General features: G+C 38.2%; 1 long non-coding RNA gene across 1 annotated transcript in view; it reads left to right on the forward strand.

Annotated features, from left to right (window-relative positions):
- Positions 1-6,783, forward strand: part of LOC110014970 (uncharacterized) — a 20,874-nt gene extending 14,091 nt beyond the window's left edge. The window contains exon 4 of the long non-coding RNA XR_002873433.2: positions 6,598-6,783. This is a non-coding gene — a long non-coding RNA (uncharacterized LOC110014970). The remainder of the gene's footprint in view (positions 1-6,597) is intronic.
- The last annotated feature ends 19,696 nt before the right edge of the window (positions 6,784-26,479 follow it).

The raw sequence follows: 26,479 nt of genomic DNA on the forward strand, positions 1-26,479 counted from the left end.
TAGTCAGTTGGCATGTATCCTTATAGCCTTCGAATGTAAAGCGACTGACTGCTAAAGTTAATAAAAGACAAGCCCTGAATCTTATTATTCCTATTCGACCCTAAACTACAATATCAGCTGTCTGACAACAGACCAGCCAGTAGCCCAAATGCCGGCATACATCAAAGAGCTCTGCGGCGGCGATAGTAGTAGCCTAGCAGGAGCTATCGTGCGACAAAGCAGCCTAGTTATCATAAATCTTTTGATATTTTTCTTATATTCATTGAGACGGTAATAAAGTGATCATTTTTGTTTTTCATGTTCCTTTTTTGAACGAATATGGGTCACAGAGACACGGAAGTTACCGCTGAAAGCGGCTTTTGCCGGCGTACAGAGAGCATATCCGCGTGAATGACTTATGACGTGAATAATTATTGCGTTCGAACGGATTAATTATTGCGTTCGAATGACATAATTATTGCGTTCACACGAGTTAATCATTTCGAGGGAACGGGATAGTATTTCGAGGGAACGCAATAGTATCTTGTGGGAACGGAATAGTATCTTGTGGGAATGGAATAGTATCTTGTGGGGACGAGATAATATTCTGTGGGAACAAGATATATTTTTATATCTTAATGTCAGGACACGGGCTCCGTAGTTTTCTGATTTGGTAAATACTGAAAAATGCCATAACGGATTGTCATAAAGAAAGGCTAAGGGAAAGGATTTTTATATTTTGTGACAGCTTCACAAACTTCCATCAGACTACGTTTGGTCTTGTGTTGGAGCTATTCTTCTGGCCTGCCATACGTCTTGCACGATGAAGGAAATACACAAATGTGCTGATGGCATAGGACCTCCTGCTGAAATGCATTACTCTTAAAAGCCATACTAGGTGTCCCACACACACCTAAACACAGTTTGAATCCATCAGAGCAACAGCAATGATTTCTGCTGTCCTACTGTTGTGTTGCCATGATACTCTATTTGACAAACACAGGAAAAAAGCGTTACATTTCATGGCAGCTGTCTAGGATGTAGCAGACAGTTAAAGTTACAAGGTTTGTCTGCTTAAAAAAAGTATTGGCAACAATAAATTGGGTAATATCTATTCTCAAAATATCATCTTTATGTTTTGCTGTAAGTAAAAGTAGAAGAGGGACTTCATCGAGGACAAACTGAATTCCTTGTTTGCTGTAGTGAAGGACAAGCTGACACACAAGGTAAGACAGAATCTCCACGGGCTACAATGTTTGCAGATGACATTGTCATTTGTAGGGAGAGCAGGCCAGATGGAAGAAAATTCTAAAGAGATGCAGGTTTACTCTGTAAGGAAGGGGAATGAAGGTTAACCTCAGCAAGTACATGTAGGGAATGAAAGATGATAAATGTAACGGGAGGTCACAGGGAGTGGAGAGGCAGAAGTTGGAGGACTTTAAGCTTAGAATGTGAAAAAGGAGGTAAAGTTAGTAGTTTCAAATGGTTTAAAGGATAGTAGCATGGTTGTCAGGTAGTCATGCGTGACAAAAGACGTCATCCAGAATGAACCAAGACAGTGGAGAGACCAGCGATGTTCTATCAAGATAAAGGAAGAAAAGCCAGAAGACCGTAAGGTTTTCCATGGTGGTGATGAGGATGTATTGGGTCAAAATTACACACTTCGAGGTGACAGCTTATGCTTGATGTTCAAAAAATAAGGTCAAGGAAGTTGGAGGAGAAAATGAAATATTGGTCAAGGACACAGACATTAGAGCTTGGAAGAAAGGCAAGATAAAAATCCAAAAGAAGAGTTACGGCTGTTGTGAAAGAGAATGTGAAGTTGGTCAGCACAGCGGAGGGTAAATGGTCTATACTTACAGTATACAGAACTTTTCTACCTTCTTTGACGGGAACTTTGACACATGGGCAGACAAAGCGGGGGGAAAAAGCTGCTGTCTTCCGATCAGTTTATCTCTGCACTACCAAAAAGGTAAAAGACTTATTCATAGATCCTTCAGAGTTAGTCGCAATAGCCTTACGGGTGGATATGGGCTTCCTGTGGACAAAAAAGTAAAAGGGTAAACCTGTACTGGACATGCAGGTGAACTACGCAAAGTAATATGGTCACAGGCCACTTGGTGAACCCGTAGAGTGAAAATGTTCATACAAATGTTTCACTATGGGCATGCTGTAGTTACAGGATGTAGTAAACATACAGTATATACTTACACGCAATATGCAAGGATGAGGGTGAAGTAGGTGAGACTCTAGCGGTTGTAGGGGTTTTTTATTTCTATCTCCCAAATCCTGCACACTGCCTGAAATATGTGTAGATCAGAAAAATCATGATTGTAAATCACATTTTGAGAAACCAAGTGAAGTGATATGATTAGAGATCAATTACTTTAACCATCTTCAATAGTTGATTCAGTAATTTTATTATTGTAATTATACGGTAATGCTGTGAAATAAAATGGTCTATATTCAGTCTTGTGCATATAAAATAAAAGTGGTTTGCCCATCACCGCTGGGTCTGCGGGGAATGGGTGCGTTTGTGTTAGCATGGTGGCGGTGCTGGCAGCGCAGACTCTTTGTGGAAGGGGTTTTTCTTACTTATCTACGTCAAGATGTAAGGACCCACTCATTTTTGTGGATTGGGAGGGGCTAGTGCTCAGAGCGCAGATTTTTAGTGGAATACTCAGAAATGTGTAAATGGAGTAAAACACTACTTTATGATCGTTTGAAATGTGGAATGAACATTATAATACACGTAAAGGCTCAAAAAAGTTTGCTTTTGCATGACAGAGCCTTTAAAATACAGCCGTTCCTGTTTACGACCCTCCACAGGCCCAGACAATCCAAAAACCTACAGAACCCAAAGGGGTCAACCCCAGTGATTAAAGCATGTAGCTGAGGCTTTTTAAATATACTGTATTTGCAAAACAAACTCAAATATATTTCATTATAGACGACACCCCTTACCTGCTATAAGTTTTAAGGACATTAATTGGCTTTTTTTTCTTAATGTTTTAGACTTTTTACCCCACCCTTTTGCCCTTCTTTGAAAGGCTGTGACATCAATTCTAACTTTAACGCCAATAAAGAGCAGTTCGTCACCGGACCATCTTTATACGATCAATATTTGCATCATCAAATAACCCAACAATAACATTTAGTCCCTATACTATTTGTATTTTTTTTAGTAATCCAAACTTTTTTCTAAAACGTTTATAGATTTTTTATAAGCTTTAAAGCTCTGACATGTATGGTAGCATATTTGTCTCATAATTCCAAACAAAAGTCAATACCGAAAATGCTTTTTTGATTTTCATAATAAAAGCTGCCTTCCTTGATTAAAAAATAAAATGAAAATACATTTTTTGTACTTCATTGGCTTTAATTCGACAAAATGAAACCAATAAAATCCTCTTTTGAGTATTCTGGAATATTTGTCGACAAATCACAATCACATGCTCTTATTCTGCATGAACTGATGTCAATACAATAAAGAATTTAATATTCTTTATTTAATATTTACGGTCATAACCACATCTAAAGATTGTTGATATTAATTTGTTTTTTTTCCCTGAGTTGATTTATTCACAAGATCAGGAACTAATTAGCCCCTGAGAGACTATCAGACGTTTTTTTTCTTTGTACAAGCTTGTAGTTCAAGGATTCTTCAACTGGGGGGGGCATAAAAGTGCCCAGAAGTTGCCTCATTATGGAAACAGTGGAGGAATATGGGGTCACTACCTCCAAGTTCTTAAGGTCCTGACTTAAAAAAAGGTAGTTTCTGCAGGCATTTTCACACATTTTGTGAAATTATTGATTTTGTTTTAATTGCGAATGTCATTTTTAGACAAAATTTAAAAGAAATGTTGTTTTCTTGGACATATTTTCTACAGAGCAGCAGTAGTTCATTGGCAATTTATCTATAAGTCGCAACCCCACCCCTTCCCCTCCCCTCTGCTCCATTTACATGCTCTCTTGTAGCTTACAGCCCCTTCACGCCTCCAAACATTACCGGTGCATTACAAATGACGAGCAATATTGAAACTATCCAGCCGTATAGAGCGGAGCAGAAAGATGTGGTCTGACCAGAGTTTTTTCTCAAACACGCTCTTTTTATCTGCTCCTGATTCACAGCGATTTGAACAAAGAAATACTTAGATATGCAATTTTAAGCATCATTTTCTGTATGCATGTCCGCCATCATAAGAAAAATGCTACAACATGTTTGAAAACACCCCAAACACAATTTTTATTGGATTGCGTTTTTGAAGTGTCAGATCCCACAGGAAAGGAAAACATTTTTTTTTTGGCATTTTCTGTCCTATTGTAAAAAGCAAATTTTATATCAACCCCTCAACTTCTGGAATTACATTCAATAGAAAGATAGTAAAATCAAGCTTGCATGTCTGCTTTTTTCTTGAATGCATAGAAATTTGCAGTTTTTTTTTTTTTTATTATTTGGATGCTTATTGTTTGAACAAACTGCAATTTGGTTTAATTTTCTTTTTGTAAATATGTTCAAACCAAAAGTTAAGGGCAAAAATATTTTTCCACCCATGAAAAACACTTAAGAGTTTAAAGAAATATTTTCCCCAAAGGGTCTGATTCCATCCTAAAAGCATCTTCAGCTAAAAAAAAATAGTTTATATTTTGCTATCATTTTGGTTTATTTAAACCTTTTATTGTTTTTCCATTTTATTTTCAATACAGCATCATTGCTTCTTCCCCATGCTTTTCTTCAGCACAGACAGTACACGTCCAATTGTTCAAATGTTGCACTACAGGCACCACCAACATACCGTAATTTTATTCTTTATGATTTGCTTCAACCTCTACATTACCTCAGACTTAACGCCCGTGTGTTTAGTTTTATTCAAAGCATTTGCAAATGACTGCAAAATGTCCAGACAGATAATGAACAAGGAAGTTTATCCAGAGGTACAAAAAACCCCTCCAAAGTTGCACAGCACTGTCAAATTATTTGTCGACATACCCTCTGATGTTTAGGGAAGGGAGACAGTTGTTTTTTTTTTTTGCTTTTGGACCATCAGACACAGTCGCTTAATGAAAAAACATGGTAGCACTAATACAGAATGAGCTCATTTTCTCTTTCAAATCTGTGTTTTGGTCCCTGGATCCAGATCTCCTGGCTGACTGTCAGGTCGGGTATTTCAGAGGAACCCTCCTGTCGTTCATTATTTCCCAGCTTACAGAGAGAGACATAAAGGAGCATCTTTTCCTTGCTTCAGGTTTCAAAGCGGCATCACAGCCATGCACTGGAAACAAAGCAAATGTTTTCATCTTGACTTTTAAGAGAACCTACTTGCTATATATATCCTGTCACCAGCAGAGAAAGGATGACGGCACTCTTGTCTGCTCCAGACTATGTGGGGGAAAAAAAACAAAAAATAAAACAGCTGATTTTCTTTTTCTCACCACAGCATTTAGGTTTTTTGTAGCTTTGATAGTACATCTATAGTTGTGTGTACATCATATTGGAGGAAAGGTGGATCAAAGTAAAATAAAAAAGGTAAAACTGTAAAATTGATTAAAACATTTTTAATTAAATTTTAAACAGAGACATTCAAAAATTCCTAACAAAATGAAAGCTCAAGGGCGCAAAGAAGAAAAGTGAGCAACACAAAAGGGGAAATGTAGTCTGACTAGTGATGATCCTGAACTGCAGCGAGGGCAAGATGGAGCAAGACAACCCAAGAGGCCTCAACAAAACATCCTCACTTAAGCTCAGAAACTCCAGGGTCCTTCTGTTGCTCTTAAAATGTTAACCATAAGATTTTGGGTTCTTTTCCTAGATGGTTAAACATTTTTTTGTCGTATAATATGGCGACAAAGTATCACCCTTTGTCTGCTAAATCTCAACCTTTTGGATAGTCGCTTTTGAAATCCAATAAGGCAATTTCATGCACAATTGTTTGATTGATTTAGCCATCAAAGCTAATTTATGGATTTTGGTTGTTCAGATTTGAGTTGCACTGATCCTTATTTAGTGCCTGGATTGCACGATAAAACTATAACAATGTACCTTAGCCTGTGTCCTGGAAGCAGCAAAGCAGACCTGAAAATGCATGTTGGGTTCTTGAATTACTTTTGATTTTGATTTTTTTAAAAGACCCACTTCAGTAAAAAAATGTGTTTTTTTGATGTTTTTAACATGTTCTGCTGCATTTTTCCAAAGATGGAGCACATACAGAAAGACATTTAAGTATTTCTGAGAACTTTGTTTCAAATCATTGTGAATAAGATGAAAAAAATTCAATTTGAAAAAGCTTGTATTTGTACATTTGCAAATAAACAAATGCATCTGCTTGTAGATGACTTGATCCATAAACAGCCTCATTTTCCTAGTCTGATCTGCCATCCGACTCAAAAATGAATGTCAGACTCCTCCCCCTCTCCTCTCCGCTTGGTTCCCTGAGTCAGCCCAGCTGCGACCACTCAACTCATCTTCACCGCCTGCCTACTTAAGGAGCTCCTGGACCAGCATTCATTGCCAGTCTGTTGCCCCTGATGGTGCATAATTGGCCTTCACGTCAAGTTCATGTTTTGCTTCTTTGTCTTAAGCCAGCAGTTATTAACGTTCATCATCTTACCTTTCTCCAGGAAACCTCAAGCCACGAGTGGTCGCCCGAATCAGCAGTTATCTGGAAAACTCCTCTGGACTGTTCCCTCCGACCTCACCACGAGCCTCTGCCGAACTGCCATCCTCACGAGACGGATCCACGCTCCAGACCCTACGAACGTATATCCACCAGTGACTCCACGAGGCTCAGCCTCTCACGCTCTTGACCTCCAGGAACCGTGACTTTCTCGCTTTCTCGAGAATCCACTTTCTCGCCAAGTCATCTCTGCTCTGTGTCTCATTCCGGGTTCCAGCATCTGGGTCTCTGTTCTGTAGTCATGACAACTTTAAAGTCACAAGAAAGGTAAAATATCAAAAAGAGTGGGTGTCCTTGTCTGGATTTTTGTGAGAAACTTTGGTTCATCTCACTGGTTATTATTTCCTATTGTGGCCCTGGGTTAAGTGTTTTATCTAATCTTTATTGAGAAAATTATAAAATGAAGAGGACCTTAACCTAGACATTTAGTGTACTTTTAATAGCAGAAAACATGCAACTTATATGTAATCTTTAAAAAAATGAATATGGTTCCTTAAATCCAAGAGAAGCGATCATTGCAGAGGTTGGAGATCCATCTTTAAAAGACTCAATCAGATATCCAGCCCTTTGGTGTTACACGTCCCTCCTTAATGGGATCTGTGTAATTACACTGTTTTTGAGGTTGTTGTCTGGCCTCTGGGATCTCTGACGGTTGAGTTCTCTCACTCTTCCCTTGAGGAGCTGTGTGAACTTAAAGATCACAGAACCTGTGGAGCATTTTAATGGTGGCTGAAATGAGCGTTTCTTCAGGCAATAGCTCTACTTTCTCCCACTCAGGAACTTTCCTGGAGCACTACATGCAGCCCACCAAATACTTCTTCATTGTTGCCTACTCGCTTTGCTTCGCATGTCCTCCCACAACAGCTTGCTATTTGTCCCAATTTGTGCATTTTTAGTTTAACAAGCTTATGAGGTGTTTTTTTTTTTTTTTTTTTTTTTTTAGTAAATTAAGTTTTATGCAAAAAATATAAAAACAAATGTAAAAAATCTCAAATTGAAAAAGCTGCTAAAATATACATTTAAAACGATTTGCTTCATTGATTTATTGGTTTAATTCAAGCTATTAAAGCAATAAAAAAGACAATAACATGCAAAATACATAAATGTATCCGATTATTTCAAGATTAGCTAATTGGTTGGAATTTTATTTTTTTTTCAATTATATTTATCATACTACACATATTTGCACAAACACACACGACAAATCCATATTTCTTTTATTACTTCATTTTTTGTTTTAATCCATTAGTCCAAATGTTCCCTTTGTAATTGACACAACTTGCCCCTACCAAAAGCTGTTACCAGATGTTGCTTCCAATCACTTTCATGCCGCTCTTGTGCCCCGTACTTTTTACAGAATCTGCCATCTAACTTTCCAGATGTTTCTATGTAATAAACCATCTGCTGCCCACAGATATCAGCTTTATGTTTTCAAACGGACAGTAGCCCACTCAATTTCTGCCTTAAAGACTCAACATACTCTGATTCAGGGAGAGGCACCGCACGCTCACAGGTTGCAGATGAAAGTATAAAAACACTCCTTTTCTTCAAGCTTCTTTATTTTATTTTTTTCTAAAGTTGTATAATAGGTGTCACCTTGAAAGTTTTCATGTTTTGAAGAATTTTTTTCCATTGCAGAACCAGCGCTCGTCATTACCACCATTGTTCCAATGATATTTCTATATCTGTAAAAGCTGAGTTTTCCATGAAAAGTTGAATAAAAGTATGCCTGACCTCGGACAATAATGGGTAAATCCCACACGTTAGTCACTGATGGTGGTTTGTACCAAAGCAGAGATTTGGGTGGAGAACGGCATGGAGGAGGGCCAGTGAAAAACACTTGGAGTGAGGATAAACAACCATCCCTGAATCTAAAAGACAAGAATTTGATTGGCTGGAAAGAAGAAAAGGGCCATTTAGAGTGAAGACTTAATTGATAAGGGACCTGTAGAGTGGAGTTATCAGCAACCCAGGATACTAAGAAATGAGATCCATCTTCTCTACTAAATCATGAAATGTGGAAACTAAATTAGAGTGTGAATAACACTTTAGCATCCAACATAATACCAATGTATATTTGTTACAGAGGAACGATAGCATCTGCAAGGGGAAAAACAATATAAAGGGGGCTTTTTTAAAGCTTTTCTTAGAAAATAAAATAAAGCAATTTCTTGTCTTAATATGTTTCAAAGCAACATGAATCGATTTTTGTTCAGCTATTATAAGCATTTGTTTTCATTTTTTGGTTTTACATGGGAGTGGAGGGGTTATTTTAGGGAACCATTGAGCCAGCATCCATTTCTAAGAATCTACAATTCCTGTAAAATCTGTTAAATCAATTAGGCAGACTAGTGGTTGTTATTTTTATGGTACCACTCTCCAAAAAACACATGTAACCATTCAACATTAACTTATCATTTGATATGTTAGTTTTATACACCCATTCTTTAAGACTTTCTCCAGGATAAAGAGCTTTCCAGTGTGATCTAGTTAGTTTGAAACTTGTCTGATTCAGCCTCGGGGACAGGAGAATGATTAACAGCAGTTTCTGGAATATTTCAATTACCCTTGTTACACTGATTAATTACACCGCTCAAATTATGATCATTCATTGCAATGCTTATGGGGACATTAATCTCAAAAGAGTTTGCAAACATTTGTTAGTGTGTGTTTTCCCGTCTGCCTCGGAATGAAAAACCAACCTTTATGAGTGTGATCGATGAGGCGTGCGACAAAATACACTGTCTTCTTCGAAGTCCCCAAGCTTTTGCTCATTTATTAAGCCAAACAAGTTCAGTAAATGCTAAATCGCTATCTTACCAATCTTAATTTCTACTGAGCTTCTCCAATTGTCTTGACAAGCTTGGTTGCCGATGCAGTTGTAAACGGGGAGACAATGTCGAAAGATGGAGGATGTAATACAATTATAATCTACTTAAAATCAATAATATCTCTGATGCTTCGTTCCCAACAGGCTTGGGAACGTACATTTGAGCAATTACTTCTCATGAAACGTCCACGTAAACTAGCATATGCATGCAATTTTGGAATTGTAGATTGGGACAGCACTAAAAAAATGGCAAACGCACAACATTGTGCACCATGTAGTGAAGGAATTCAGACGGAGCCGTAGATGTGGTTCCTGTGTATGGTGGCCCTGAAGTGCAAATCACATTAACCCTTGTGCTATCCTAGGCACTTTACCATTGGGAGTTGGGTCATCTAGACCCACTAGACAGTGCTCTGAACCTTTTTTCTTCAATGATTTGTGATCTTCACTGGTGTCCATGGATCACATGAAATCTTTCCACCTTTATCCACCTTTGTCATGGTAGGAATAACACGTCAATGTAAGGGTGGGGTCATCTAAGATAGCACAAGGGCTAACAAAATACTCGATGCAAAAACATTAACAAACAAAGAGACCTTAAAGCCATAAAAAATAAAAATGTACATTTTAGAAAACAAAAAAAAAATAGAAAATAAAATAAAAATGAAACATTTTGGGTTTTTTGTTTTATCCAGAAATCCAAATAAAATGTTAAAAAGAAAAGAATTTAAGACTCTGGAAAAGGTTGGTACTAAAAGGACATCCCTGATTGGACAATAATGTCTTCAATGTCTGCACTGAAATTAAAGTTTTACGATTTGTACAGAGCATCTCTAGTTTTTGCTTCATCCCAAATAACTTTCAGTTGAAATGATGGACAAACATCACCATCCAATCAGTGATGTCCAATAATCCCCAGTTTTTTCCAGTTTCTAATATCATTTCAATTTTTTCCCATTTCTTTGTTACAAAAATGCTTTCTTTTTTACGTAAACCGGAAAAGGTAGTTACTATGGGACATAGCTGATTGGACGCTAGTTGATTTGCAGTTCAGGGCCACAGTATTAGGGCTATACTACACACTGCGTTCTTCTGTTCATAAGCTCCTGACAGAACTTTGGAGGTCATTCCTGTTTGGACAACCGTTTCTGGCTGAAAGTTGAACAAATGTGTGCGATATTCAGTTGTGGAGGTCGCCTGTAGGCAAAAACCCCAAGTGTCACGCCAGTGTCATTAATGACACCATGTCCCTGTGCAGCTGTATTTACAAATCTTTTTTTGTTGTTGGGATATCCAGTCAGTTTAGCATTATACTTTTTTATAAGTGTAGAAAGCAAAGATATTAAAGATATTTGTTAAAGTTTAAAAACCATTAGGGGCATTAATAAAAGATACTCTCGAATCTGGCCTACATTGATAAAAAAAAAGTGTTTTATGCCTAAATTGCCAATCTACAATGTTTTACTCCATTATGGTCAAAAAAGAAATATTTTCCAACTAATGACATTTGATTAAAAAAAAATTGAATAAAAAACAAAACACTTATTACAAGAGAAAAAGAAACATTTTGCTCCAAAAAGTTCCTAAAGATACGATACGATCAGCGCCAACTATTAAAGATGTAGATGTTAATTTTCTACTTGTTGAAATTACTGTATTTTAAATGTTGTATGTAGATTGTTTGCAGCAGCGAGTGGGATGCAGAGAGGAGGGACAACAAAGCAAATTTGCTTATACCCAAACGACTAACCGCAGCAGCACTGTTGCTCCGACTGAAAATAATTTAATTTAAGGTGGTGGTCCCTGAACAGGGAACAAGGGAGAGCAGGATGGGCATCGGGAGACACAGACCACCAATTATTAGGTTGGTAAATAGTTTAATGTCAGGCTTTTTTGGTTTTAAAGTCCAAACCAGTAAAGAGCAATCAAGAGGAAAAATATGTTTTCCCAAAAGAATCAGGTTTTCTTCTTCCTCCCTCAGCCTTTCGTCTGCATAGCCATTAATGCTGACAGTCAAAAATAAGCCGTCCTCTACAACTGTGCAGTCGCTTTATCCGATGATACAAATTTTTCCACAAAATCGAATTCTAACCCTGTAAAGCATATGGAGTTGTCTCAGAGTTTGAAATGTGCTGCACAAATAAGTCTTCCTTTTTTGTAAGTATTTCAGCCCAGTCTTAAAGCCCATTTTGGGCTTTTTGAACTCTGTGTGGGGTTTTCAATTGAACATCCGGTGATTCTCTGGATTCTGATATAGTTAAAAACACATCATCTCTTTGCTTGGAGCTGGAAGCTAGAATAAACTTTGTTAGGCTACCCTTTAATACAAGCTTAGAGGTCCTTTTTCAAGGGTCATTTTCTAGTATTGTCACAGGTAAAATTTCTGATTACAAAACTAGGAAATTGATACCAAGACTTTTTCAAATTATGTATGGGCCAAAAGGTTTGGGATTTGTGGTTGTGTGTGTATGTGTGCGCTTATTGGTCACAAAACGGGGGTGTAACAATTCGTTTTAACAGCGATTCCCTTCATATGATGATTTGTGGTCGACGATACGATTCATAGTCGATATTGATTCACTCTGAACGATCCGATTCACTGACCTAATATTGATCCAGGACATCTTTAGCCAAAACTTCAACCAGTGTGACTTAGATAAATACTTGCAGTACTGAACAGTGCAGGTGAAGTTTACCAGATTCCTTGGATTTCTTGCAAGATATTCAAATGTTAATAAAATATTTGTCCATTCATATTTTAGTTTAATAGAGTTCAGGCCACTGCTGTTTTTCCATATAAAAAACAAATCCAAACGGAACATTATTAGAACATTCTATCACACTGTATGGTCACATGGCTTTGCAACATTGAGCTTCAATGACGGATTGATCAGTTTTTTTGTCTGCCATCACGTGTGTTGTCCGCTGTAATGGCACCTGGTCCCTTTTACAATATAGTCAAATAAGCCTACCAAGCCTCAATCCAAATGGTATTTTCCAAGATTGATTATCGTTTCATCTCATTTTGAAATGATTTTCTAATGGTATAGGTCGAGTCGAGGAACAACTAGCCTCAGACAGATCTATGTGGTTGGATTGTACAGGAATATAAATTGATTCGTTGATTAATCATTACGCCCCAATCACTAATGTCTTTAATTATAACAAACCGGTACTTTAAAGATTTTAAGACTTTGTTATTAATATTTGATGGAAATGTCTGACAGAGATGCAGTTACTCTGACCTGGGGCGTTCATCTGGCTTATCATCAGGGTTGGTTTAACTGAATAGTCAAATTGGATTGGCTGCTGTTACATGTCTGCCATTTTGGCCAAGTTTTTGATTTGTCATCTACTTTTTCACTTGTTGTTCAAATTGCTTGGTGGCGTCTGTCCTGTATGCTCATTGGCTGTCCAGGGAAGCTGGTGGAACCATGGGAATGTGTGGGCAGGTAAGCTGGGCTTTATGTTGTACTGATATATTGAAACCAATGAGTTTGGTTGGTGCACATGCACAACATCAAAGTCCTTTTTTTCTGCCTTTATTCTTTAGCGCACACAATAAAACACTTTAAAAAGCCACAACAGAATGACCTCAGCCCTGTTGAGCTGCCCCAGCTTACATTGCCCTCTGATTGGTATGTGTTGCATCAGTAGTATCCAGACACACTGTGCAGGTTGCACAAGTATGCATGGTCCATTATGTTTTGGAAGATTATTCAAAAGTTTCAGTCACTAGTTTAGAAAAACGTTTGGCAACACCGTCACAATGTCGTCCATTTAGCTGTGTCTGTTTTAATGAATCAACAGGTGCAACCTGAACTTTTTGTCAGCATGTAAAAGAAGAATTCACCCCCATCAAAAACCCCTCACTTTTACTTCAATGTTTGACACAAAAAAATTAATAAAATAAAAAAAAGCGTCATATATTGCAGTTCTTCAAATGACCACTTGGGGGCTGGTTTCAATATAGAGCCATGACTCAAATGTTTGTACAGCCTTGTGTAAAAAACTGTTTTTATTTATATCCAATTCATGTATGGAGGAGAGGGGTGAACAGTTACTATTTAGGGGTCTTATTTTACTGGAGCCCAAATTTTCACAAAATTCACACTTTCATCGGCAGGTGGGTGAACCAAAATGAACTTATTTTTCCATCCCGCCCAATGGCTGTTAAGTGAAGTCAAATCTAGCGAAATAAGTAACATTTTCACCATCAAATACTTTGGCACCCCACTGACTTTTGTTGGTAGAAGTGTATAAATGTCGTCTTAACAGTTTCACGGACGAACCCATTTGTCACAGGGGCTGTTAATGTGTGTTTTATTATTGTTTGTGTTGTTTTTTGCAGTAAACTCCTTTAATGTCCATTTTTTTCCAATGTTGTACCAACACTAAACATTGAATGACGACAAAAGTATTTTCCCTAATTAAACTCAGACAAGTTTGAGTGATGGGGAAAATATCTTTGTTCTGTTGTCTGACTATGAGTTTTAAAAGCCAAAGAAATAAAAACCTAAAACAAAAACAATAATTTCATTTTTAAAAAAGGGCAGTAATTATACAAAGCATACAGAAATGAAACGATATGAAATGGCCAGATCTTGACCTCATTTTAAACATTTGATGGTTGGTTTCTGTAAAAACATAACATTTCCTCCCCTTTAGTGCCTTGTTTTTTTTATATCCTCGCCATATAAAAAAATTGGGGAAAGAAAAATAAATCTCAAGCTTTCATAAAACTCTTAGGAGGCCAAACACATTAAAAATGTTATTTGAAATCTCTCTGCAGAAAACATACGTCTACTTGTCTTTTAGCATGAAGTGCTGTCCTCTCATTTCTCTGCAGTTCAGCAGAGTTCAGTTTGTGATGAGTAAGACTGAGAGAGACTGTTCACTAGAGACCCAACTCACACCCCTCTGCCACCGCCACCGCCACAGCCACCTGCTTGTCATGAACGAAGTCTTTGTGATTGACAGAACTGTCTCATCTGGTTTCCCCTCACGTCCAGTAAACACAGACCAAAAAGTGGTGAACTACCACATGGAAATAGATCATAAACTAGGTTATAAAAGTATTCTCATCATTTTTTTTTAAATTAGTAATCAATCAAGTTTGTTTGATATTAATGCTCCTGTCACCGACTCACGACTTTCTTTGAAAATGTGCATAAAAATGTTGTTCTGTAATCATTTTTCCCTCAGGCTTTATGTTTTAACATGCCTTCGCGAGCTTGCAAATCATGCATTATTATTAATGTATACATTTTTTTGCATAAAGATCTGCAGTCGTTCCACTTAACCATAAGATTTTATTGTCTACATTGCATTTACATGAACAAGTTAGATGATATGCATAGGCTAAACTAAATGTCATCAAATAAATATTATATGCAGTAATCGCATGAGGCGTTCACAGTCAGGGTATTTTTTTAATGGATAGGAATTACAAACCAACGACCCCATCAGACACATCAATTAGTAACTTTAACTATCACAAATAGACATGTAGCCAAGCTGATATATATTTATGGTTTTGTTGATCCTTTAACAGCTTTCTTAGCTGTACAAAAAAAACAAATTACAGTGGATACTGTACTGCTCCTAAGTGGCATTGTGGGTTATTTATATTTGATGCTCCGAGTGTGAACCGAGGCAAAGCAGCCACCTGGTTTTTGGGCCCCTCCAGTTATTTTGTTGCTTTATTTTTGGAAGGAAACTGAAGGCTTTGGGTGCTGCTGCAGGCTAGCCTGTTGGCAGCTGTATGCTAATAGCTTGCCTTATTTGTAGCTTCGAAATCAAAGCAAGTCTGCTCTGGTCAGTGTTGGGTTTGCGGGGGGGGGGGGGGGGGGGACTTTGGATTTTTCTTGACAGCTTTTGTGTCACTACTTAAACTACTCAATGAATGAATGTTTCTCCCCCCCCCATTAAAGTTTTGCTTTATTCAATTAAAAGAATAGATCAGGATGCTAAAACTAAGATGTTTGAGCCCCAAAGCAAAAGGATTCCCGCTGCTTTTGCTTGTCACCTTTACGTTCGTAGCTTTGCCCTGATTCCTTACCTTTCATTTTCTCTGAATCTTTTTTTTTTCTTCAAATCCACCTCCCTATTTCCTTCCAATCTTTTTTTGCTTTCTACCTCTCTTTGCTCTCCGTCTTTCATGCCCCCCCCCCTCCATTCCTTGCCACGTAGGCCGTGTGATATGTAAATGCGCAGACAGCTGCTCTCGTTTTCGGAGTTTTCATTCAGCCATCGTCGTAATTAATGGCTTTTGCGAACTGTGACTCATCCCAAACTAGGTGAGTGCGCCCTGTTAGCCTGATGACTGCACTACTTTTTTGGCTCTTTGGGGGGGTTTATTCTAAAATATTTTCAGAAAATTTTGGGGTCATCTTGCAACAGCTTTTTAGTGCATTCACCCCCGTCTCAAAACTCCTCCATCCATCTTGTTATGTTCTTATTCTGTATAGCGTCTCACTTCAACCGCAGCTCGCAGCAACTTCTTTGCCCCCGTGCTCCCACGTCTTTCCCAGTCCTACTTATCTCTTTAATGGGGATATCAATTAAGATGGGAAACTGGGACCTGGGTGTCTCTTGGAGAATAAATGCATTACATCTAAAGGCAAGGGGAGGCAACAGAGCAGTCTGCTCCCTCTCCAGAAGTCACCTGTTCTTGCATTTTCTTTTTTTTTGTTTTTTGGTCTGAATTGATTCACATTTCTTTAGCTTTATTTAGTCATTTCTGAAAGCTTGTAAGTCACCAGCATCCTTTGTGTATTTACTTATTTCAGCAACATGACAGCTGGTGGATTTTAATTAAATTACATGGAATGGGAAAGGAGGGAACAACATGTTTTTGCAAGGATTTCAAGAGTGCAATGTTTATGTACTATTACTGGAGAAGTGATATTTCATGTTGATTCTTGTTAATACTTGTTTTGTTTTTTTTAAAGGACCCAAATACAGAAGATATGGAGCAAATCAAAAATAACAAACACTTAGGAAACTAAAGCATGACTTGACACAAAAAAAAAAAACCCAACTTCAACTAGTAACACAAAATCTGAAATCTTCACCCACAAATAGATCAGGGCAAACTGAATATCCAAACACTTTTATGGACTAAGGGGAAAGCCTTAACACAAAGCAGCTGAGTTGATTGGTAATTGAAACCTGGTGTAAACAGGAGAAGGAAACCATGACACGGAACGAAAAAAAAAAAAAGAAAACCACAGGACTCAGATAATAAAAAAGATATTCTACAGGATTTTAGAGAACTTTTTAGAACTTTTTTATGTAAACCCTGGTATATGATCACTTTTTAATGTTAGAATAAATTTTATATCTTTGTATGAAACAAAGATTTTGATGTCCTTTTACATTTAAGGTTTAATGAAAGATATCATTTGATTATTGTTGTGCATAACAGAAATTTTACATCATTTATAAATTTCAAATGTGAAAAAAAATTCCACCAATAAAATGATTTCGAAGGTTTATGTTTATTTGTCATGACTATTGTAAAAATGTTTTAAGGTTTCACAAATATGCATTAAGGTACCTCGATCTTAGAGGTATGGATCATGAAGAATATTAGTCAAATGAGTCATAACCTAAACTAAACGACAATAAACTGTAACTACAGCTACAGAAAAATCTGAATTTCTGCCAAAGAAATATTGTATAAAAATGACTTTTGCTTGCTTTTAGTTTTGACATTTTCCTTTAACTATCTCCTGCTAGACGTAGGAGCTGAAACATAATTATATCCTCTAAATGTAAAAAAAAAAAAAAAAAAAAAATCTAAAAGATGGTTACAGATTTTGTTTGCGAGTATATGACTCACTAAACTGATATTTTCCTAAGCTTAAGCAAGTAGCCTAAAATAAACCATACAGGGATTTCAATTAAGCCACAAATAATAAATACTAAATAATTTCAAGTAGAAATGAAGGCAGAAGAGATGTGAAGAACCGGAGCCTAATGTGTGGTTGAATTTCAGTTTAGCTGAGTCCTGATGTTTTACAGACCATAGTGATTTTTGATTTTTTTTCCCCCCATTTATTCTTAAGAAGTAAAAACATGAGCTGTTTATTATAGGTCTTAAAGTCCTTTTTAAAGTAACATTAATTGTGAAATTTCTTTTGTGATTGATTACGCCAATTGTCCACATCAACAAAGCTACCAAACTAGAAATAAAAAAAACAATCAAAAAAACTGTTCATGAAAAAATGATATAAACTTTAAAGAAAATAGAGCCATAGCAAGAAATAAAAAAAAGGAAATTGCAGACTCTTGAGATGAAGCATAAGAAGAACAAAAATCCCATTGACTACTGGAAACCATGGTAACCACATGCTGCCGAAATGATTAACATTTGGACACTGGTGTGGCAATCAACACAACCCAGGTGAGCACCGGCAGGAAATTTAAGGTGGATTGTGACGCATAAAGATGAGGCTATGTAAAAATAAAACAGGAAGCTGAACAGCAACCTTAACAAAACCCAACTCTATCATCCAAATAACAAAAAGCCTAGACAAACAATCTCGACTAACAAAATTATAGAAAATTCATTTTTTTGCAGTGGCTTCTTCTCTTCTTCTTTCCTAACAACGGAACAAGCAGAAAGTAAAGTGGTCTGTGATAGTTGTGCTGGACTGACCATGAAGGGGTTTGTGGCGTGTTTGTAGGGAGGGATTCATTAGAAAAGGGCATCCCACCATCACAAGCTGAAGAATGAACTTCAAAATGATGCATGGATGTTCATCAAGCAGAATAAGGTTGATTCACTTGTTTTTGTGATTAAGCGTTTGATGTTCTCCTGAATATAACTCCAGCCAGGGGTTTATCAGATGGGCGGATTGAGCACGAATGTCTGTTCGCGCATGGGCGTGTGTACGTTGTCTGTTTTTTTTTCCCTCTCATTTTAGCTTTTGAGACGTTTTTTTTCTCTTCTTCTTATTTAAACCATGTTGCTCTGGTACCCCCTGAGCTCTCAAACCCCTGGGTGGTCGATGTGGCCTAGTTTTTGAATTTCCTGCTGCACACAAACAACTGGCACACACACACACACACACAATGCACCGTCAGCCCTACTTTCACGGGGCACATACAAGGCAACACAGCCCCTGCGAGCAAATCGACAGAACATGTATGACAATGCTGTGTTCTCTCATTATATTCCTGGGAGGGATGAGAAGAAAAAGCGTGTAAGGAGAGAAAGGAGCGACGAAGAAAAGAAGGGGAGGTTCATTAAGTGGAAGGGAAGAGGATGAGAATAAAACTGGGAAGAGGAGAGTAATCGAGTATAATTATGTGGTACAGAATGTAGAGCTTTGCCAAAATCCCACATTGTGATTTATTTTTTTTCCCGTTTTTAAGCCGGTTACTGTTGCATTAAAAATGTAACGCCAAATATGTCCCATTGTCTGGCTTTCTTTAATCATTACAGCCCCGGGGAATGGATAATTAAGACACAGGGATGAGAGACTGCCTCTAAACTCTATGCTTTAATAGTTTCCCAGTGAGTTTAATTCAGTCGCCTTGAATAGAACGCTAATACTGTGACCCTATACGTAGTGTTTATTGTAGGAACAATTTATAAAGGTTTTGTCCATTCTGAAATATGTAAAAGTTCTCTCTGAGAAACATCATTTTAATTAGTTTGATATTTATTACCCCAGAAAATTAGGACAATAATAAAGAACGTTCCAAATAATAAATATTGAATATGTCAATAGTGGGTATTTCCACGATTTGGCACATGACACTTTGACAGCAGCGTCTACTCACTAGGCTCATAATGTTGCCCTGAGGTAATGTCTTCCTCAAGTGCTACAACCAGTTCTGCTATATGTCACTTTGGGGGGAGGCCTACGATTCTCCAGTCTCTGCTTCAGGTGGTCCCTGACATGCTCTATGGGTTTCAGAGGACATTGCTGGCCATATCATATGAGGTACCTCCAGTTCCTGAAGTCGAGCTGTGACAATTTGTGGTGAAGAAAGTTGTGGGTGTGCTGGTGGAATTGGGGGGTTATAATGGTTCTATGATGTCTCTGAGATAAAGACGTGCAGGGACTGGGCCATCTGTAATAACCCAATCTGTGGTGATGTCTGCCCAAACTGTAGCACCTCCTCCACCAAAACTAACCCCGGGGACCATGTTGACCTCTGCATTCAGCTCACCTTGGGTTCTCCAGCAATGCTGATAACCATAATTTCTGTGAAAGGTGATCCGACACTCATCAGTGAACAGGACAATAGACCACTGTAGCATTGTCCAGGTCACAGGGTCTTCTGTCCACTGCAAACGTTAATGGTGGTGTCTTGGAGTCAGTGGAGTCGCCAGCAACAGTCGTATGGCAGTCAAGTCAAAGCGTTGGACTCAGTTGCGAATGGTTTGTGTGAAAATCCTATAGTACTTCTCACATCTGGTAAACGGGTCTGCACCTGTGTGGCATTTGCAAAGCCACGTCTGAGTGCACAGGTCCATGGTTCAAACTCTGGTGTCTGTTACAAACTCTGCCAATAGTTCTGGGTCTTGATGCAAGTCTGCTGATGACACTTTCCGACCCACCAAGTTGCAACCTGCAACATCTGACAGCCTACTGCCACCCCCAAAGCACGCTATGGCCAACGGTGCTCATCCATAAAGCAACGTCATGTGTTCATGGCTGTTTAAATAAGGAACTTCTCGTTGAAATTGATGCTGCATTGAAATGGGTTTTTCTTTAAGAATCTTTTGGGTTTGCCCCCAAAAAGTAAGGCACACTGCAATGAGACTATTATTTGGAGAACATGAAATAAGGGTGTGTCTAATACCGCAATACAATTGCCTACCCATCCCAAAAAATTTGTGAAATGAAACAAACACTGTTCACGACAGCCACTGAGTTTTTCCACAATTTTTCTTACTAACTGTGAAGAGTTTCTGTCTAAACCTAGATTCTTTTTTTTTTAACTACAGTTGTACCGTGTCATTCTCACAGCAGATCGCATTCACATTCCAGGTGAGCATCAACATTTGCCAAACAAAGTGAACTGTCTGAAGAAACAAAATTCAGTGCAGATCAAGCCTGCCAGTGCGAATGCGCCTCAGTTGAATGTTCCCTCGGGAAACAGACAGTTTACACGATCGTTGGGTGTCGGTACCTTGAGGGGCCAAGAAGTGGGGCAAACAAGCCTGACAGATGCTGGAATGTACTTAGCATGTCATTTTAGACCTCAAGATTCATCAGTCACCTGCCAATCAAAAGACTTCTTCCCCATTGCACACAATGAGCTCTATATAAAACAATTTCCCAGAGATCAATTAAAGTTATTTTCTTCTTCTATTATCCACTGAAAGGATGAAGAACATTCGAATATTCTACAGGAAATTTCCAGGAAGAAAAAGAATCGACCACAAATGAGAACCATAAAAAAACTAAAAATGTTTGTTTCCATGGTAAATGGTAAATGGCGTATACTTGTAAAGCTCTTTTCTACATTCCTTGAAGGCCCAACGCACTTTACAGTCACAGTCCCATTCACCCACTCACATACATTCACACATTGATGTTCAGCGGATTCGCTGCCGAACACTGGCGCCAACCTTCCACCAGAGGCAAGGTGGGGTTTACCGTCTTGCCCAAGCACACTTCGACTTATAGCCGGGGAAGGCGACAATCCAACCTGCAATCTTACGATCATAGGTCGACCGGCCTGCCACTCCATCATAAATTTGGTTCATTTAACCCTGTAAAGTCCGCAATCAATTAAGAAAATTGACAGAAAGTTGGGGGATAATATGTTTTTTAAACCCTTTAATGAAATCTACAAAAAAATACATTCTTCAAGTGAAATTGAGTGATTTGCCAAGTTCTTTTTTTAAGGAATAGTTAGATTCAGAATCAGAATCAGAATAGCTTTATTGCCAGGTTCTGTAGAGCGCACTTTACAGAAGGAGGAATTTGACTTGGTGTTGTCAGGTAGTGCATCTCAGATAAGAAAAAAATAAAAACAAGTGCAAACAGTATAAAATACAGAATGCCATGATAGCAGAACAGCAAAGCATACAACATGACATTGTATTTGAATAGTGCAGTTAAGAATAAGTTGAAATGAAGTTATCAACAGACTACATACAGTGGAGTGAAGTGGGTGGACTGGGATGGTGGGGCCTGTAAATGGCAGCGATAGTCCTTTGGTTGGGGGGGGGGGGTGTCAGCTGGGAGGAGTTGGGGTACTGTTCAGAAGTTGGGAAGAAGTTGGGAAGAAGCTGTTCTTGTGGTGCCAGGTCCTGGTCCTAATGGACCGGAGCCTCTTGCCAGAGGGGAGGGGCCAAAAGAGTTCATGTCCTGGGTGAGAGGGGTTAGCTACAATCTTGGCTGCCCGCCTGGTCTCCTCCGCTGAGTGGATGACGCGCTGCAGCTTGACAGACCGGGGTCCAGTTGTGCAGCTGGTGCAAAAATATTGTGTTCATGAAAAAGAAAGCACCTTGTTTAGTAGGGGTGTAGGGAAAAATCCATTCGGCAATACTTACTGACCGCTAGTTGGCAGCACACTGTGTCTCTTTGATCAGCTCTTCAAATCACCAAGACAACAAGATCTCACCAGAAGCAGCTTGTGTTAAATGTTAAATGTTCATGTCAGCCTCGCAGTTTTTGTTGTTATGAGACATGTGCTACTTAGTTTGTGCTTGGGATGGGTACTAAACCAAAACTCTGTGCCGCGTTGCTGTCTTTATTATATAAAAATACTGATTGTGGTGCTTTGTAGAGGGCTCCAGATAAGAATGAGTGACACTTGAGATGTATTGTGATACATATTGTATTGTGATATATTGATCTCAATATATTTCGTGTCACCAGATACTTGACAATACACAGCCGTATTATTTACACACTGTTTCAAATTTGATCCAAACAATTGTACCGTGGTGTACAGTAAACCCTTGTTTTTCGCGGGGGTTACGTTCCAAAAAGAACCCGTGACAGGCAAAATCCGTGAAGTAGAAACCTTTATTTTTTCTTACAATTAATATACAATTAAATACTCTATTATACATTGAAAAGAAAGAACAGACCATTTTACAGGCTCAACCATTTGTTTCACAAATAAAGGTACTTAGGAACGTTTTTTTTTTCAACAAATAACTTCTGTACTGTACTGTCAAATAATAATTTTACTCATCGATGTGAAAAGAAGGCTTCAAATTGCGGAGATAAGCCCCGCCCACCGCGATCAGAGTAATTGCATTAACGGGAGAAAATTTAAAATGATTACGAAAAAATACAAAGTACAGTGGGACAAATAGTGACTCAGGTGTATTTCACTGCTCTTCAGACTGAGCTTCTGCATCCTGACTCCGCTCTGCAGTGTTTTCTTCTTGAAGCCCGCGGTGCAGGTGTGTTTGTTCAGGAGAAGAACATAGTGATAGGCAGTCGTTGTCGCTCTTTTTCTATGGGTTTTAGAGAAACTCGAAATTGCAAGAGAATTTGCACGTACGTAATGTTAATTTGGCAAGCTGTTTTACGTACCTGTACATTTTAAACTGCATCGTTATTGACGCGCAGGTAGAGAAGAAGCGGAGTGACTTTTTAGCCAATCAGAATGCAGAACACAATGCACGATGCAAATCCGTGAAGTAGCGAAACCGTGAAAAGTAAACCGCGTTATAGCAAGGGATCACTGTAACTGTATTATTAAAAAAAATAAGAATTGCCAACAAATGTTGCATTATTTCAATACAGCAAGAAGTCATTTAAAAACTGATTAACAATAGATGAGTTATTCTCACCACATATTTTTTGAAAATTAGCAAAACTTTTTCCTGCCAAAAGTTTTTTGAGATTTCAAGAAAGGAGCCATTTTGAAATGAGCAGGAAATGCCCTTCCACTGTCCCCTAGTGGAATGATGAGGAAACACAGGCCAGAAAAACACAGTACAAGTTACCGTATATACAATGGGTTTGTAACCCTTGTGCTATCCTAGCCACTTTAACATTTGGAGTTGGGTCATCTAGACCCACTAGACAGTGCGCTGAACCTTTTTTCTTCAATTATTTGTGATCTTTACTGGTGTCCATGGATTACATGAAATCTTTCCACCTTTATCCACCTTTGTCATGGTAGGGAGAACACGTCAATGCAAGGGTGTGGTCATCTAGGATAGCACAAGGGTTAAGGAAAGCTTGGATCAATCTAATGAGATTGGGGTTTTGGAAATGATACAAATATGAAACAGATCTTACAGGGTTAACATTTAAATGAATAGGAACTTTACATCTAATTATTTGGGTACATGACTTGGCTCAAGTCACTCATATTACATTCACACCTGACTTGGAAATGTGGTTCGAGCAACTGTTTCCGATAAAAAATCGTAACTACTTTTACTAGATTTTATTTTATCCTTTTTGTCTTGTATGTGGTTTTCAACAGCCTCAAAAATTCCACATTGGGATTCTGTCTGTCCGTCCGTCCGTCTGTCAAGGCTATGTAAATGTGCGCATATGTGCGTTTCAAGCTTCCGCTCTCACAATCATGCATTGCCACACCATTTTTTAAGTCAGTTTGCAAGCGCTTCATCCAAAATACATGGTTATTTAATGCGCGCCAAGAGTTAAAGTAGTTGACAATCAATTATGAAAGGAGAAATTAACAGTTGTGGTTTGTGCCCAGCTGCAATTATGACACCAAGGCTTTCATATACTGGAATAGACATTAGCATGGAATAGACAATTGACATGGAATAGACACTACCCGACATTAGTGCATCCACTATTGTCGGGTAGCAGCCTCTGTGAGCACCATATGCTAAAAGCGGATTTAAAAACCCACGTTCAGCGCATTCTTAAACGTGTCACACATACCTGGTGTGAACGTGGCATCATAGTTTTCAATGATTGCACCTTGCTTTATCCATGTTTACAGCAGTCAACAGGAGCTCTGTCAATAGGGTCACCCTTCCATGCTTCTTTGCTGGAATTTCTTCAAAAGACGCGTTTTTTGTTGATCTCCATGCCAAATAGTTGCTTAGACTTCTCCCATTTCAACTGGCAAGCTGAGAAGCAAAAAGGGTGTTTCATGAAAGAGTCTCCGGATTGACAGATGGATAAAAGTACAACAGAGAGTGCAGAGCAATAAGATTCATCACCTTGAAATCCAGGTTTAGACCTAAGTCTACTGAAGGGTTGAGTCCCAGAATGTCTTAAATAAACCGCTCTGAAGCCTACGCAGTTTTCACAACTAAAAGAAGAGCTTGAAACTTTAAATCCAGAGAGTAAAAGGATTTATAATATATGCTTAATCACTCCTACAAAAGCTTCCCCTGTTTTCTATTAGGTAAAAATAAAAATTATGTGTTTGGATAATTACGGCAATGGCTGAAATGTCATTCTTTTCATCACATGCTTTATCTTTGAATACCACTTTCACATTATTCTGTTAGTTTGTACAAAAGCAAAACATTAGGTAGTTGCATGCTTTGGACTGTGGAAGAATCAATATTTCAATACACGAATCAGAAAAGAAGAAAAAAAACCACACTCGAATGAGCCCACGTGCATTAACATTTGGACACACAAAGTTACACAAGCACAAACAGATCCACACACAATACACACACATCCCATGGACACATTTCATCCCACATGCTCTGTAAATAGAGAGCAGGATGTTGCAGACATTTGGATGCATGGGCAAGCGAGATACGCTCCTTCTGAGAAAGAATGAGAGAAAGAAAGCAAGCACAAGGACAAACAAGAGGTAGAGACACACGGGAAAGGAAAAAACTGGGGGTAGGTGGACAGATGAAGTGGTGACTCAGGAATGAGATGTGAAAAGAAAAGATTCAGCAATTGGAATCTCTTCCCCCGTTTCCCCCTCTTTTTCGCAAACATCAGGTACAGTCATGTATCTCATCCTTTTTCAAAACCTGATCTCCTTCCCTCCCAATTTACCTCTCCATGGTGCCTCCTCTTGTTCCTTACATGTTTTTTTATTTCATACTACTTCTTTGAAAGGACCAAGGAAAGCGATTCCTAAAGCAACATTAAGCAGACGAGACTTCTCACGGAAACTTTCTGAATTTAAAAGTTTACGACAACAGTTAAACAAACAATGCCAAAAAAAGTGACAGTGATTTGCTTTGTCATTTTTGCTCAGGAAAGAATCTGTTTGAAAGTGTTGCCTGAATATATATTGCTTTTTCTAGCAGTTTTCCATAGTTTTACCTCTGTATTAATTTGTCAGTTGTATGAAAATCCCTTTGTGGCATAAATAAAAGTAGAGCCCAAAATCCCTCTCTGTTTACAGGCAATTGTGTTTGAAGAGTTTGAATTTCTGCGGCAATGAAAAACTTTTTAATGGGGTACATATATTGTGCTTGCTGTGCTTGCCTTCACGTTTTTTTTTTCAATTAGATTGCGAACTACATTTATATTATGGTGTTGTTTCATAATAAAGTATGACTCGATTTTTGCAGATTTTTAAAACCTTCCATTTTAATCTGTTTAAAAATTAAATTAAGCGACCAGGAACCTCAACCACTGAGATCAACGAATACATCAACAATTTGATGCATATAATTCTTTAGATTATTGTGTATTTTTAAAAATTTCTAAAAGGAGTCAGCATTTTTGGATTAATAGGCTAAAGACCGTTCCAAAGTATAGTTCTTCTCTGCAAAAGTGTTAGTTTTAAGATGACTGAAGCAGCTTGTTGTCTGAAAAAAACTGGCACTTTTTCAGGCAAAAATAATCCACACACAATTATTAAAAATGTTGAAAACCAGATAGAAAATTTCTGCAAACTTAAGTTGCTGGGACTGAAAGTCTTAGACTATGTTCAAATTCCTCACCTAACTACGAAAAATCTATATAGACTGTATGTATTTGTAGACTGCTGATATAGGCTATAGGCCTATAACCGTATTATTCCATTTTTTATGGTAAAACTGTGGCGCAGTGGTTTTTGCTCTTTTCCCCCCAGCCCGCACAAGTCCCGGCCA

This window comes from Oryzias latipes, chromosome 1 (genome assembly GCF_053564925.1).
Source record: "Oryzias latipes strain Hd-rR chromosome 1, Olatipes_Hd-rR_3.1".
Taxonomy (NCBI): Eukaryota; Metazoa; Chordata; class Actinopteri; order Beloniformes; family Adrianichthyidae; genus Oryzias; species Oryzias latipes.